Source organism: Pelodiscus sinensis, chromosome 25 (assembly GCF_049634645.1).
Source record: "Pelodiscus sinensis isolate JC-2024 chromosome 25, ASM4963464v1, whole genome shotgun sequence".
Classification (NCBI taxonomy): Eukaryota; Metazoa; Chordata; order Testudines; family Trionychidae; genus Pelodiscus; species Pelodiscus sinensis.
In genome coordinates, this window is record NC_134735.1 from 9,460,378 (window position 1) to 9,475,586 (window position 15,209).

At 45.7% G+C, this 15,209-nt stretch overlaps 1 long non-coding RNA gene across 1 annotated transcript in view; it reads left to right on the forward strand.

Annotated features, from left to right (window-relative positions):
- The first annotated feature begins 2,869 nt into the window (after nt 1-2,869).
- LOC142819927 (uncharacterized) overlaps nt 2,870-15,209 on the forward strand; it is a 182,721-nt gene continuing 170,381 nt past the window's right edge. Inside the window, exon 1 of the long non-coding RNA XR_012897611.1 lies at nt 2,870-2,946. This is a non-coding gene — a long non-coding RNA (uncharacterized LOC142819927). The remainder of the gene's footprint in view (nt 2,947-15,209) is intronic.

The following is a 15,209-nucleotide window of genomic DNA, read 5'->3' on the forward strand; positions in this document are numbered from 1 at the left end:
CCCATGGATGACAGCGGAGCTCTGCAGCTATTGTGCTGCACTGCCGGCCCCCACCACTGGTCGCAGGGCCGTGCTCCTGGCCTCTGCTGATAGCCATGGGTCTCTACCACCAGCCATGAGGTTCCTCCTTCCCAAGCGCCTCCCTCCCCGAATATTCATTTCTCCCTCCCTCTCTCCCTGAGCTTGAGCCCTGCAAATGAGCTATTTGCAGCACTCCAGATGCTCTGGGAAGGCGCGGGAAGTTACTGAGAGCAGGGTACGGCTTTTCCCTGTGAGTGCTCCAGACCCAGAACACCCACAGATGCCGGACCAGGTGTGTTGCCGGACGAGGGAAGTCCAGTTTATAGAGATCCAAGCTGTCATAGTTAAAACACCACTTGTGAAATGTTGAACTATGCCATGTAAATACCCTTCGATCAAACTCCAATCAGTTCTCAGGCAACATTTATCTCACTTCATCGATCTACAATTTTCTATGGACATCCATGGAAATATTTTGGGTCAGTTTGGGTGTGAACAGTAAAACTGACATTTAGAGCAAAAATATAAACCTTCCCAGGCCTATATGGTAATGCAAGAACTACGTCGAAGTTGGACGTGCATGTCCCGTACCATTTCCTGACCCATAGACTATGTTCTTCGAGGTCACTGCATGATTACTTCCCTATACAGACTGTATTCAATCCAATGAGCTAATCCCAACACCACCGAGCCAATACAACTTTGGAGGGAAAAAAGTTACTGACCAATCCTTTCTTTCCCTGTCAGAACTAATCAGCATCAGAAAAATTAATGGGGAACACAAAACCTATTTAAACGATACATTTACCACTTGGCTGATCCCATTACATTGTGTAATATCCAGGTGTCACATTTCCTCTCAGCTTGTCTGTCTTAATGCTTTCCCTGGGCTTCTGGGATTAGCTGGGACGGCTGCAAGCCATGTGCATAGTGTGTCTCCCTCCTGCCCTCACTCCCCAAGAACTTGAGGTTTCCAGGAACAGACAAATCTCCATGTGAGAATAATCACGTTTCCAATGAAATAGAAAGTGAAACCAGGCAGGCTGGCAGGGTGCAATTAACGAGACTTCCCAACATTTCTCCAGGGCCCGATTCAGGAAAGTACTCTGGGCTAGATCTAACTTTTTACCAGCTGCCATTGATTTTAATGGGAATTAAACGCATGTGGAAAGTTAAGCACAGCTTTCCGTGTTTTCCTGAACAGGGGTCTTCTCTGCAAGAGCACCTCCTTGATGGCCAGGTTTGATGTTGTGACTCCCTTCCCCTCTGCACCTCCTGCTGAGCATCGGTCCAGCACTGCAATCGTCTCTCTTCCCGTGACTTGGTCCTCTCGCCACGTCACAATTTAGTCCACCCTCTACAGTCACAGAAAATCCAATATAAAACAGTGTAGTGCAGTGTTCCCTCTAAGCTGTATACTTGTATGGCCCCTCAGGGAAGACTCAAAGCAGAGTGCACACAGTTTGTTTTTGTTTGTTTGTTTGTTTGTTTGTTTGATTGTTTGTTTGTTTGTACCGGTGGTGCACATTCGCACATGCCTCAGTGCACATAAATATACATTCCACACACAGATGGAAACGTTTAGAGGGAACACTGGTGTAGTACCATTGCAAAGGGGTCATCAGCTCAGTCTCTGGGCTCCATGTTCCTCACAGCCTTCTCTCAGACCTATCCACTGTCTGTATTCCTTCCTCAGGGACCAAGACTCTCAGAGCTCTTCCCTGGATCCCAGATTAAAAGTTCACCAACTCAAGCCAATGTCTGTCCTCCTCAGGCATGTGCCCTCATGCCTCTCTGATTCTCTATTCCTCCACTGGACTCCTCCCAGGGCTGTTTCTCTAGAAGTCCAAATCCTGCCTTTATATGTTTGTATCAAGGCTTGGAGCTAGACCTGCTCCACTCCCAGTGGCTGCTTGGTCTCTCTCCTGGCTCTTGCCAGACTTCCCTCCTTGGGAGAGAATCCCAGGGCCCAGTTTCTCCTTGGGTTTTTTCCTCACCATCTTTCCAGTCATAGAATCATAGAATCCCAGGGCTGGACAAGATCTCAGGAGGTCATCGAGTCCAGCCTCCTGCCCAAAGCAGGACCAACCCCAACTCAATCAACCAAGCCAAGGCTTTGTCAAGACGGGACTTAAAAACCACTGATTCCACCACCTCCCTGGGTAACCTGTTCCAATACTTCCCTACCCCAGTCCCATGGACGGACTGCAGCCAGGATTCAAGGGGCCCTATGCAGTATTATTTAACTGGTGCCCTTTTGCCTGATGGTAGCTAGAGGTGGGGAGGAAAAGGCAATTTTTTTTTTAGAGATGTGATTTCATAATCTTCAGCAACACGCCAATGAAACATTTATTTAAAAATTTTAAACTCAGGTCCTGTAACTCTCACAGTAAATTCAGAAACTGGCCCTATATGCCCAGGATTGGCAAATGCCTGTTAAATGGCTTCATCACCACTTGAATGGCTCTTTCACAGGTGCTGCTAATAGCTCTGGCAGGCTTTGTAGCTTTTAAGTTAACTTAGCTCCTCTCCGGAGGAAGAAGATCCACAGAACAGAGGTAGGAAGCGGTGGGTAAGTGGACACTAAGACCCAGCAGTGCCCCAAGTTTCCAGGTTCCCTACTCAGCTGTGTATTCTGTGTATGGGTAAGGACGGCCCTGACTGCAGTGTTCCCCATGCTTTGCCTGTTGCCCCCTGTCATGATCATGAGGGTTACCCAGCAGCCTGGGGACTAAGGAGTTAACTATGTCCCTTACTTAACTAGGTAGATTCAGCCAATAGAAATGCAGGTAAGAAGTTCAAACTGGAACAAAGGAATTTGGGGGGGGGGGGGTTCCTACTTTGTTCGGGCAGTTTTAAGTTCCTCTCCAGCTACTGAGAGAAACAGACATGTCTCTCTCTCCAAGAAACCATTCTTCACTTTCTGTAAATAGGGTAAAGTTTAGATAAATCCGTTAGGTTTTATTGTTTTATGGTTTGGGAAATGGGATCCGATGTCTGTGCATTTAAAAATGGGTTTTGCTCTCCTTTGTAACTAAGTTCCTGGTAAATTTCTCCTCCATGAGTATATTATTTTGTTACTTTTTCATTTCGTCATTATGCTTGCAACAGGAATATTGCGGTGATAATACAAGTTCTTTCTCTTTCCTTTTTATTAACCTGGTATTGGTTTATGGTTGTGTTCTAGTTTGTACTTTAGGGGTAATATTTCCCAAGTGATCTTTCCCCTGATTTTTATATCAAGATTTGGGTGGTGGCAGTGGAGATGTTATTCCCAAAATCTAGGTTGTTAAGATTTTGGGGGGAAGTTTTATATCAAAACCTGGTAGATAAGGTTTTGGGTACTTTTGCTAGCCCCCACTTCTGCATTTATCGTGCCAGAGTGGGGAAGGAGCCATGACACCCCCTTTCCTTCTTTTTCCTTCTCTTTGCTTTTCTTAACACAAGGTGGGTGAGTGAATCTCTTTTATTGGAACAACTTCTGGGGGTGGGGAGAGAGACAAGCTTTCGAGCCACATCGAGCTCTGCTTCCAATCTGGAAAAGGCACTCTGCCTGTAATGTATCTGAATTCAGCCCAAAATAACCAGTGACCACTCCTGATTCCTGAACAGGGAATAAACTCTCCTACAAACACATCCACTAACTCTTCTGTGCCACCACTGCTGTTCAGAATGAAGTGTGTCATTCCAGGCCCACATAATCCATTTAATAATAGGAACTGGATTAAAACTTTTTTTTTTTTTTTTTTTTAAAGAAGCAAGACTGTTCCTCTGGTCTGTGTGCCATGAATAGACATTCTCTTGTTTGGCACCGTGTTATCTTCTGACATTTTTCTGCTAAAGCAGGCACGAACAATAGAAATAGCAATTCAGAGGAGAAGGTGGGTGAGGAAATCTCTTTTATCAGGTCAACTTCTGTGAGGGAGATAGGCCAAGCTAGGCAGGTTAGGTTTTTGTTTTACTTATTTATTCCCGATTGAGGATGTGATATTTAGAATGCTTCTCTTTGTGTCTGAAGAAAGTCTGAGCAATTTGGAGCCTCCCCAAATCTTCTGCTCCTGCACTAATTTACTTCCCCCAGAGTCAGCCTGACATGGTCGGAGATCCCCATGGCTATATTTGATGGTCTCGTTGCTTATACTTGGCAGTTCGTTTTTCAGACACATCATGTGGCTGGAACCATCTGGATTAGCTCATTTCTACTTTGCAAATATTCATGTTTAAAAATGGATATTTTTATGAGGAGCCACACATTCACTGAAGAGTGAAAAGTCATTTCCATTGCCAAATGCTGCTTTCTGCACTGGAAATTCACCACAGGTTGAAATTCTTCCTTGTACAGGGGGAAGTCTTGGCTAGCAGAAGTCCTATTTCCCATTTAGATCCTACCATTGGCCTTTGAATGGTCCATAGACCGTGAAGGGCTGAAGTGGGGCATAACATAAGAGGCCTTCAAGGGCAGTAATAACCAAGGTTCCCTCTAATCTTTCCCATCCATGTGCGGAATAATTGTATATGCGCCAAGGCATGTGTGAATGTGCACCACCAATAGAAACAAAACTCATAGCTGTGGGTGCTTTGCTGATCAAGCTGGGCAGCATTTGAATCTCTCCTGAGTGGTGACACAGGTGCACGGCTTACAGGGAACACAAGTAATGACCACCCTTATCCAAAGTATGTGATCTGTGGATGTTGTTTCTTCCCTGTCTCATGTGAATCTGGGACTTACCTCCCCAGCTTTATCCTTGAGCTGAAAAAGAACTACAATAATATTTTAAAGTACAAAGGTTTCTTCCAACGTAATGATCTTTTAGGCCTTGCTAACGTTTTCAGCCAGGATTTCCAAAACTGACAAACCACCTGAGATGCCTTCAGACACTGATTGGCTAGAAAGTGCCATGTGCCCTCTCTCCAAAAAAAGGGAGCGGGGGCTTCACAAGAGGGTGGTCCAAAATCACTAGTCACTTTTGGCTATTTTGATCCCAGTGAGCAGTTCCAATTTTATAGATCAAGATTAAAGGTGTAATTGCCTTAAATTCTTAGCAAGAGGGATCCTTGGAAAAGCTGTAATAATAGGCTCCATTATGGTCTGATGAAATATCCATACTCTATACCACGGGTGAGGAACCTTTTTTAGGTTTGGGGCCACTGACCCACAGAAAAATCAGTCGGGGCCACACACAACTGAGAAGCAAAAAACAAGAAACAAACCCTCACCAATGTGGCCCCTGACTGAGAAGGAGAAAGACACTCCCCACATCCCCCTCGCACCCCAGAGCCTTCAGGGGCCCAGGTTAGTAGATTTTGTGTGTTCCAGCCCTGCGGTGGGGCAGTGGTGAGGCTAGATCACCAGTGTGGGGGGGAGAGAGAGCATTCTGAGCCTCAGGGGCCAGATCCAGGCAAGCCAGGGGCCATATCCCTACGGGTTGAGGTTCCCCACCCCTGCTCTATACATAGCACTTCCAAAGAAACACCATTCTGCAGACATATGTTACTAAAATGGAGATAAGGACGATCTTGGGCCTTTGTTGCCAATGTACAAGCTTGACTCAAAGACTCTGTTCTCTGGAGTGCTGCTCTGTGGGTCAAAATGCAGTTGTGCTTTTCCAGGTTCTGAAGGAGCAGCTGTGCACACTGACACACATTGGCTGTGTCTAGACTGGCAAGTTTTTCCGCAAAAACTTGCTAGCTGTCTACATTGACCGCTTGAATTTCCGCAAGAACACAGACTTCCTACTGTCTGAAATCAGTGCTTCTTGCAGAAATACTACGCTGCTCCCATTCGGGCAAAAGTCCTTTTGCGCAAAGCTTTTGCACAAAAGGGCCAGTGTAGACAGCTCAGATTTGTTTTGCGCAAAAAAGCCCCGATGGTGAAAATGGCGATCGGGGTTTTTTTGCGCAAAAGCACGTCTAAATTGGCACAGACGCTTTTCCGCAAAAAGTGCTTTTGCGGAAAAGCGTCCATGACAATCTAGACGCTCTTTTCCGCAAATGCTTTTAATGGAAAACTTTTCCATTAAAAGCATTTGCGGAAAATCATGCCAGTCTAGACGTAGCCATTAACATCACTGATGTCTCCGCATTTTGCATGGAGCTGATCCACTTATAGAAGCAAGGTCAGTCTTTTCAGTTTTTATCTCAGATCATAGCATCAGAGAACACTAGAACTGGAAGGGGCCTCAAGAGGTCATCAAGTGCAGTCCTCTGCCCTCACGGCAGGACCAAACGCCATCTAGATCATCCCTGACAGATGTTTATCTAATCTGATCTTAAAAATCTCCAATGATGGAGATTTCACAATCTCCCTGGGCAATTTATTCCAGTGCTTAGCCATCCTGACAGGAAGTTTTTCCCAATGTCCAACCTAAACTTCCCTTGCTGCAATTTAAGCCCATTGCCTCTTGTCCTATCATCAGATGTTAAGGAGAATAATTTTTCTGCTTCCTCCTTATCACACCCTTTTAGGTACTTGAAAGCTGCTATCATGTCCCCTCTCTGTCTTCTCTTTTCCAAACTAAACAAGCCCGAGTCTTTCAGTCTTTCCTCATAGGTCATGGTTTCTAGACCTTTCGTCATTTTGTTGCTCAGAAATCAGAAAGTCCAGTGACTTGGGCCATGCATGCTTTTCTGTCAAAGCAGAAAGGCAACATTTCAGCTCTCCTCTGACCGAATGTTTCCACCTACATCATCCTGCGTGCTGCACTCTAAGGCCAGCACACGCAGTCCAGACAGGACCACCACAGTGTCGGGGTGTTTTCTTGTGGCAGATCTGTCGCAGAGACTCCTGCATTCCTTCCCTCCTGCTAGCCCTGGAGACCTGACCAGAAGACCGGAGGTGACCTGGGAAGCCATCTCTTGCACCAAGCCCGAGGGGTAGTTTCAACCTTGGTGCTGCTAGCAGCTACTGTCCATCACAGAATGCCCCAGGGCCAAGGGCTGGACAAAAGTCAAATCTCTGCTACCCTGAGATTCTTCCTGTTTGTTTCCCAAGCTTCTTGCATATGTTTACAAACACCTTAGATAGCCAGTTGATCTCTCTACCTTCTCTGTCCAAGTCAGAGGTCCTCCTTTGTTGCTCGTTGGCATATGCAGTTCAACTTGATTCTGGCCTCTTGGTGATATTGCTTCAGCCACACTATGGTTAATGGGTGGCATGACGATAAGTCAGATGGAAAGTGCCCTGGACATCATCTCGCTCATCCGTGTTTCATTTTTAAATCTATTTCATTTGCATATGCATATCATATAAAGTAAAGAACATAACAAAGGGCTGCTCAAGCCAAATGCAAGGACAGCAATGTGAGGCTAGCGAGGCACAATACAACTCATTTACAGTGTGCCAGGGGCTGTAATTTCAAGTTTACTATGTACAATTATTCAAACTACTAAGTACACAGAGAGGCTGGCTAACACTGCTGTATAATTTAAGCTTGCATTATGTGCCATTCCCTGGCATGTAGGGCTTAGAAAAGAACCATTTAGAAGACATGGATAGGCTGCCCTGGGTCAGTGGAGTTGAGGTGAGTTGTGTCAACAGATGAACCAGGAGATCAAGTCAATTTCCAAAAGAACATGTTCTGACACGTGTCCCCTGATTGGAGCTGTCTGGGGCTGGGATCCATCACTGGAGACTAAGCCATTTCCTAGTCCTCCTCTCCGGAATACATCCCATCACTTTTGGGAGAGATTTTGGTCTGTGAAATCTGCAGTATTTGACCTTCAGGAGTACCACAATAAAGGCTTTTTGTGCGTGTCTGTTCTCAGAGCTTCCCAATGTGTGCCAAAGGTTCAGCTGTGAGACACTATGGCAATCCAGGTAGAGGCAAACATTGGGCACAAGACACATTCATATTTCCATGCTCAATTGTCCATCTCCAGCAGCCACTCTGAGAACCATGAGCGAGAGCCACTGTACATGGCCTGAGTAGAACATGGCATGGGTGCTGTGCTGTGAACTCAGCTTCATGCTGCAAAGGGAGAGTGGGGTTGCCTTTGTCTATGTGAGAAAATAGCAGATAAATGAGGACTCTGAGACCAGACTCCAATGCCAATCGGCAATGTCACTGTGCAGGAATCTGTGTAAATATTGTCTTGGGTTTTCATCCAACTGTATGCCTCTGAGAGCACAGGGAACAGGACAGCCCTCCGTGGCCCATAAACTGTGTCTTGTGTGCTGACCTCCCTTTGTGCCAGATAGAGATTCATTCTGGGTTCCTTTGCCTCTCCGCCCTGCCTGTGTGTCCCAAGCCTCAAACCTGCACTTGGTCAGTTTGTGTAACTCAGCACAGCTTCATTGACTTCCATTGGGCAGCACTGATTTTCACAAGGCGAGGGTCTGACTTCAGGCACTGAAAGGGTTAAGTGTGCCCATGCAGTAGTGAATGAAGGTGTTTCGCACTCTTCCTTTGGTTACACCTCTAGGGAGGAATGATCCACCTTTCTAGGGAGAAATATCCATTTCAGTGATGTCTTTTGGTTTTCCATTTGGGAGAACAGAAATTTAAAAAAAAAAATAGTTTCCTGTCAACATTAACAGCATGGGTTTGTTTTGAAAAGTTAAGTCAGGTAAAAAAGACTTTTTTGATAATGTCTGATTTGTTTTAAAAAATTCATTTTGAGATTTCCAATTGTAAACTTTTCTAAATGTTTTGCTCCATGCATTTTTCAATATTTTGATTTTAGTAGCCAATGCACATGTTTGGAATAGTATACACCACATTAATGGGTGTTATGTGTGCACGGTATTACTATAATATACAGTATATATGTGTGTGTTTGAAAGTTATGTGTAACTGAATAGATTATGCTCCCCTAGAATTCTCTTCATCTATGTCAAATACCTCACAATCCATTGCAAAGCTGAAATCTGCTATGGCACCATAAAATAAGCAAAGATGGACCAATAATTTGTACCGAATACAGTTAGCGAGTATGCTCCCCGTTCATCAACACCTGGACTGTAGTATTTGAAATGAGATATGGGGAAGTATAGGGTGGATCCAAAGACAAACCTAGAATAAACAGGTGGGTTAAACTTCAACTTCAAGTAATGAATAGGGGGCTTTGGGCTTGAAAACAACCAAGCTATATCTACACTCACGGCTTCTTGCACCAAAAATATGCAAATAAGGCTAAGCATGGAATATCGCTGAGCCTCATTTGCATACCTAATGAGCCACCATTTTTGCAGAAGAGGCTCTTGCGCCAGAAGAAGCTGTCTACACTGCCCCTTCTTGCGCAAAAAAACCTTTTTGCGCAATGCCGTTACGCCGATTACTTTTCAGGAAGAACGGCATTGCTCACGAGGGTTTTTTGTTGTGCAAGAAGGGACAGTGTAGACAGCTCTTTCTGGTGCAAGAGCCTCTTCTACAAAAATGGTGTCTCATTGGGTATGCAAATGAGGCTCGGCGATATTCCATGCTCAGCCTCATTTGCATATTTCTGGCGCAAGAAGCCGCGAGTGTAGACATAGTCCCACAGTGTACATAGAAATGGATTTGGGGACAGGTCTTTGAAGCACCCCTCCTGTGTAAGCAGTGGTTTTTGAACTAGGGGTCACAACCCAGTAAGGGGCATGGAATGTCGGGTACTGGGGCTTGTTGCTGCGGGGGGACCAGGTGACCAATGGGGGTGGGTTGTGGCAGCTCTCTGCCTGTCCTGGCACCGCAAACTGTGCTGCGCCCCACAAGCGGCCAGCAGCAGGCCTGGCTCCCAGGTGGGGGGCAAGGAGTGGGGAGAACACACAGGGCTCTGCACATTGCCCCTCCCCCGAGCACTAGCTCCACACTCCCATTGGCTGGGAACCTGCTGCTGGCTGCTTCTGGGGCGCAGCCTGGTCTGCGGTGCCAGGAGCGGCAGGAAGCTGCCTTAGCACCCCTGCTGCACCGCTGACTGGGAGCCGCTCAAGGTAAGCCCCTTCTGCCCCAGCCCTGCCCTTCCCCCACCCAAAGCTCAACCCCACCCCAGAGCCCACACTCAAATCAAATTATGTTGGGTCGTCAGCACCAACAATTTTTGTCAACTGGGTCATGAGGAAAAAAGTTTGAAAACCGCTGCTGTAAGGTGAAGATGCTGCGAGAGAAGAATTGCTTCCCAGAAGGAGTGCGTGATTCTCTCCTTTTCATCTCATCCTACTTCGTCTTTAGACAATACATTGGCTAAGTTCAGTTATTTGGTTTCTCGAACATTAGGAACACACCGTGAGTGTGGTCAAGTGACTGGCTTCCCCTTTCAGTCAATACCTTTCTGTTCCGATCGGGACCAGAAACTAATTTCAGAATGTTGAAATTTCCCTCTGGATGAAAATGTCATTTCTCAATCAGCTCGATGTTGTATTTTTTCACTGCAGGGGAGATGAAGGGAGGAGCTTATTAAAAAAGACGGTGCTCCAATGAGAATAGGCAGGGAGAGATTCTGTCAGGCTATCAGAGAATGTCAGAATAAGAAGAGGCATGAGGTTAACTTAAAAATAATGTAGCTAAAAGTTCTGTACCTAGGAATAGTAAGTTGAAGGGCAAGTGGCAGAGCATTCCAGTAAATACAGGATAAACTTAAAAACAACTAATGGTTTGGTAGCACTTTAAAGACTAACAAAACATATAGGCTGTGTCTAGACTGGCCAGTTTTTCCGGAAAATCAGCCGCTTTTCCGGAAAAACTTGTTAGCTGTCTACACTGGCCGCTTGAATTTCTGCAAAAGCACTAACTTCCTAATGTAAGAAATCAGTGCTTTTTGCGGAAATACTATGCTGCTCCCATTTGGGCAAAAGTCCCTTTTGCGCAAAACTTTTGCACAAAAGGGCCAGTGCAGACAGCTCAGATTTGTCTTCCGCAAAAAAGCCCCAATCGCGAAAATGGCGATCGGGGCTTTTTTGCGGAAAAGCGCGTCTAGATTGGCCACGGACACTTTTCCGCAAAAAGTGCTTTTGTGGAAAAGCGTCCGTGCCAATCTAGACGCTCTGTTTCAAAAATGCTTTTAACGGAAAACTTTTCCGTTAAAAGCATTTCCGGAAAATCATGCCAGTCTAGACGTAGCCATAGATGGTATCATGAGCTTCTGTGGGCACAGCCCACTTCCTCAGATGTGGGTCATCTGAAGAAGTGGGCTGTGCCCACTAAACTTCACGATACCATCTACATGTTTTGTTAGTCTTTAAAGTGCTATCAGACCATTTGTTGTTTTTTAAGTTTATCCTGCACAGACTAACTCAGCTTCCCCCTGAAACCAGTAAATACAGTTTAAGCAAAAAATAGACAAATAACTGGAGGAAAAGGCAGGCTATAACTGAGAAACCGTGGGGTAAGAACAGCAGGCTTTAACTGTAGCGATGAACACAGGGGAAAACATAAGATTTCTGGTCTTCTCTCCTCTGAAATATCCTCAGTTCCTCTGAGAGATAGAAAGGATAAGTCTCTGAGAAAGAAAAAATGTTGTTTTTGGTGACCTTGTGGATTAAAGATCTATTTCCAACGCACATTTTCATATAACACTTGCCTTCCAGAATCCTGAGCTTAAACCTTGTTTCATCTGTCGACAGACATGACCTTTCCTAGGTTTGTATATTAAATATCACAAAACCCGCTGCAATTTAAGCTAAAGCTTTTACATTTAAATAAAGGCAACTTGAAAGCAAAATTGGCTTCTGTGCAAAGCCCATGGCACGGGGGAATACGGGGCTGGTTGGGACACGACGTTTTCTTCTTTCTGCAGAATTAACCGTATAGCGCATATAACCCTCTCTGTTGGACTGTGAGTACCTTTATAAAGGACAAAAGGGGTGATAATGTTTCTTCGACCTGGCAGCCTGCATAGTGGCATTACCATGCTCCTCAATACTTTACTTGAAAAGAAGCAGTTCTGGTCCCATATGCTTTTGATCATTGAACAATATACTGCTGTTTGAAACGGGACTTTCAGTGCACTAATAAATCATGTCAAACCCGCATTTTCCCTTATCAAAGGTCACAAAACAACTCTCTGGCTGGCTTATAATCAATGCACCAAAATGACAACGAGGGAAGGGCAGACACAGTAAAATTGTGTTCACATAGGTCCTTTTCATGCAACACGGTCCCTCCCAGTACGATTTGCCCCAAACTAGACACCTAAAGCGAAAGACTCCAGGTCTCATGATTTGAATCCAAAGCTCGTTGATATCTTAAAGCATATTCCCCTGCAATTGTAATCATTCGTCATCTGGATTGCTCTGTTTTGGGTCCCGGGAGGCAATTTCCAATCTCGGCCAAGCAAGGGCAAATTACTCCACTCCTAAAGTGGTTGGCTTTTACTGGCTAGGGAGGGGTAAAGAGAACAATTGGACAGGCCTGGGAAAGATGTGTCAGACAGTGTCTCATCTTGAGAGAATGGCCAGCCATGGGAGCACCGCTTGTGCTGTTGTCCGTACAGCATGACCGCCTCACCATTCATGGGGAAATCTGGGAAGTGGCACAGTTATGCATGTAAAACCTACATGTGAGGACACAGTGTTTCACTGCCTGTGGATTCTTGGTGCCACTTGTGTGCTCTTACCCCAGCAGTTTTAGAGATTTCATGTGAGCGAGTGATCCCCAGCATGTGGAAGTACCACATGAGCTCACACATGATTCTCAACTGGTTCCAGAATTAAACAGAGACACCCATGGGTGCCAGATGTAAGAGGCGAGGGGAGGCAACGCCTTCCCTGGGTCTTAGTGCTCAGCCTCACCCCTCATCCTATCCCTATTCTGAATATTCAGGAAGGCTCCCCCAACAGATTGTTGCAACTTGCAGACTAGTGACTCTCCTCCCCCATTCGGTGGATGTTACCTTCAAAGTGAAAAGCTTTTCAGGTTGCTAGATCTATTAGCATAACCCTGAACCTATGAAAGAGTCATTAAGTGGTAATGAAACCATTTAACAGGCAGGTGCCTATCCTGAATTTACTGATAACTGTTGTGTATTACTATGTCTACAGGACCTTAGTTTAAAATTTGCCTTAAAATATTTCATTTGTTTGTTGCTGTATCACACCTCTAAAAAAAAAAATCCATGCATAGATATTTGGATACACAATCTGAATATTCAGCTTTAGCCTTAACTGCTTGGATTTTCAGACAAAGTTTTTAAATAAATTCTTCAAAAAACCACCCTTATCTAAAATACACATTTTATTTTAATGACTATAGTACCAAAACTTTTTTTACCCCTTTCCCCTTGAAGCGAGCTCTTAAAGGGACAACATTCCTTTTCCTCTGGATAGCTGGACAAATGAGTTTCCCTTTACTTTCTCACTATTTGATCAACTACAGGTTGCACTTCTCAAATTTGGGAATCTCTCATCCAGCAACGTTGGTGGCCCAGCATGACCACAGATGTTCCTGGATGAGAGACTCAGGGCAGCCGGGCCAGCAGCTGGAAGGCCAGTGCAACCCAGCGAGTCTACCAACAGCGGGGCTTCAGCAACCTGGGTGGAACATGACTGGGACTGTCTACCACCCAGGGCTGAGTCCGCAGCAGCCCAGGAGGGGAAGCCTGGCCAGGCCACTGGGAGGCGGCAGGGGCCACAGCAGGCCAGGCGGTAGTGGCAGCGGCAGCATGATTAGGGCTGCCTGCCACCCAGCAGCGGGACCAGGGCTATGGTCACAGCATCCAGGAAGGTGAACCAGCCCAGCAGAATCAGTGCGGCCGGGGCCACATACTGCTTGGCAGCAGGGATGGGACTGTGGCAGCCCGATCGGGCAACATACCATTCTGGCAGGGGGGCTGAAGCTGCCTGGCCAACCAGCAGCAAAGCCAGGGGCTGAGGCCAGCCCACAGATAGCTCAGCCGGGTTGAAGGAGCTGGCAGCAAAGAGGGGCAGCAGGTGGAGGGTCTGATATCTGGGACCTCCCATTGTCTGGCAAATTCCTTTTTCTGGGACCCATCAGGTTCCAAGCGTGCCAGCCAAGAGAGGTCCAACCTGTAGTTTCAGGAGAGGTCTCCACCAAAATCAGTATTTTACTCCTCTATAAAGTCCTTTTGATATGCCTAAAATCTTTGGGAACATATTTTAAGATAAACATACAGTGAAATTTCATAAATATGTCTTGTCATGCAAATCACACCAAATGAATTAGTGTTCCCTTTTCCTAAAAGCAATGAACTTTATTATGAACACAGTAAACAGCTCTGACTGATTAGTTTAAAATAATGTCTTTGTTCCATTGAGTGACTAACGTTTTTAATTCCCAAATTTAGAGCTTTTAATTAAGAACCTTCTGTATGTCCAGTCGTCACAATCTGGCATGCAGTGGGAAGCATGCTCCATTTTCTTTTAGAAATACATTTTAGAAAAATGGATTTTTTCCCCCAAATGTCATTTGCTACATTTGGGGTACATCTACACAGCGACATTATTTTGAAATCACTTAGTCCACGTCTACACAGCAGGCAGTTATTTCGAAATAATGTCGAAATACTGTCAAGCTGGAGAACTTCTTACTCTGACTCCTGTAACTCTCATTGTATGAAGAGCAAAGGAAGTCGGAGGAAGAGTGCTCAATTTCAGAATAAGTGCTGTGTGGATGTTCCCAATTTTGAAATAAGCTACTCAATTGACGTAGCTCAACTTGCCTAGTTTATTTCGAGTTAAGCTCTGCTGTGTAGACACACCCTTGAATTCAGGGATTTGGCTGGAACGAGTGAGCAGAGAGAAGAGGGAGACAGTGGGGAAGGGACAGGGTAGTGGGGATGGGTGGGGTCTGAGCAGATTAAGGGTGTAGTATGGGTGGGGCCATCAGCTGGGGAGCTTGTCTCCCTAAGCAACAGCTTCATCCACCATCCATGGACACACCCTTACTTTCCTGCTCACCTCCAAGCCACATCCTGGGTCCCACTGTCAGCCCCTGGGGTCAGCAGTGCACGGGAACAATAAGAAATCACACACGTTAGTCGGCTGCAGATTCCGAGGGGCAGAGTGTTCCACACGGCCCAGTCACAACGGCTATAACAGAGGCAGCAGCTCCCATCTCAGAGAGGCCATTTCAAACTCTTTCTCCCTCACACCGGAGCACTGTCTGTGTCTTCTGTGCAGGTGATGCCAGAAGCAGGAATTTGGTGAATGGGCATCACACCTGGTTTGATGCCAACATCACACCACCCTCAGAACTCAGTGAATGTTCATCACACTAGCTTAGCTTTCCCATAAAAGCAAGATGGTCAGTCTATCCAGG